Raw genomic sequence first — 1135 nt, 5'->3', positions numbered from 1 at the left:
CTTATATGCAACTCTTGCTTTGCTTTTGACCCTGTTACACAGCCTTATGTAGTAACTTCTGGCGTAGGACCTGTTTTTAGATATAAATCCTTCCATTTCTTTTCTATTATCATAAATCTTAGATTTTTTTTTGGATTTTGCCCCAGTTAAATCATTCCTCCTTTTTCTACTTCCTTTTTTTACAACAAGTAGCACAACAATTACACTTAACATTAAAACAACAAAATACCATAACACCAAGTACATGTATGCAGGAGGTACAGGTAAGTTCCTGCTTATCATAGTAAACATAACTGTAAAGACTTATCTCAATAATATCCAATATCAGAAATATGACAGAATACAATGAGCTCTAGTGGTCTGGCTTAGGTACAGGTATCCAAACATGTCAAAACTGAGCAGCTGTAAAAATATTTTTTTTGCTCTGACTCTTCTGTAAGACTATATTTCGCTCTGTAATAAAAGAAACCTAAGGTGATACAGTTATTTTATAATATTTTACCTATTAGCTCTTAAAAGAACTGGTAATCACTTAGTTTGCAAACTGCTGAACAACTATGCAGAGAAAGAGAAGAATAGAGCAAATATTCACCGAGAGCAGTCACTATGGCAAATCTGAGCATGCGCAATAAGTTTTAAAATGTCGACTAAGGGGTGGTGATAATACGCCCAAATAACAATTTTATTATTATAAAAGATGAATTAAGTTGTGGAAAGTACCTTTGTTGTCCTTGACTCACGCTCCAAGGAATGATGTGAAAGTCACCTTGAGCTGTTCTCTAGTTTAAAAGATTATCCGGTGCATAGAAGATGAAAGAAGAAAAAGTCGGAAGAATTTTGCAGAAATTTGAATTTGGGCTATTCTCTAGAATTGCTCCCACTACATTACAGTTCACTTTAAAGGTACTAGGAGAATTGCTCATTGAATGAAAGCTTATTTAAGCCATTTATAAGGCTGTACATGGTAAGATAAAAGTTGTAAGTGTTTGAAAATGATAAATTTGGCCGCCATCTTGAAAAATCAACCTTAACCCTACATATAGGCTACCGCCTATATAATAATTAAGTTATGTTACATGTAGTTAGTAAAAGTTATAATTTTTGTTCCAACTTGGGGTCTTGGCGTCCAACCCTA

This window comes from Amphimedon queenslandica, unplaced genomic scaffold (genome assembly GCF_000090795.2).
Source record: "Amphimedon queenslandica unplaced genomic scaffold, v1.1 AMPQUscaffold_12782, whole genome shotgun sequence".
NCBI lineage: Eukaryota > Metazoa > Porifera > Demospongiae > Haplosclerida > Niphatidae > Amphimedon > Amphimedon queenslandica.
Note: the sequence above shows the minus strand (reverse complement) of the source record.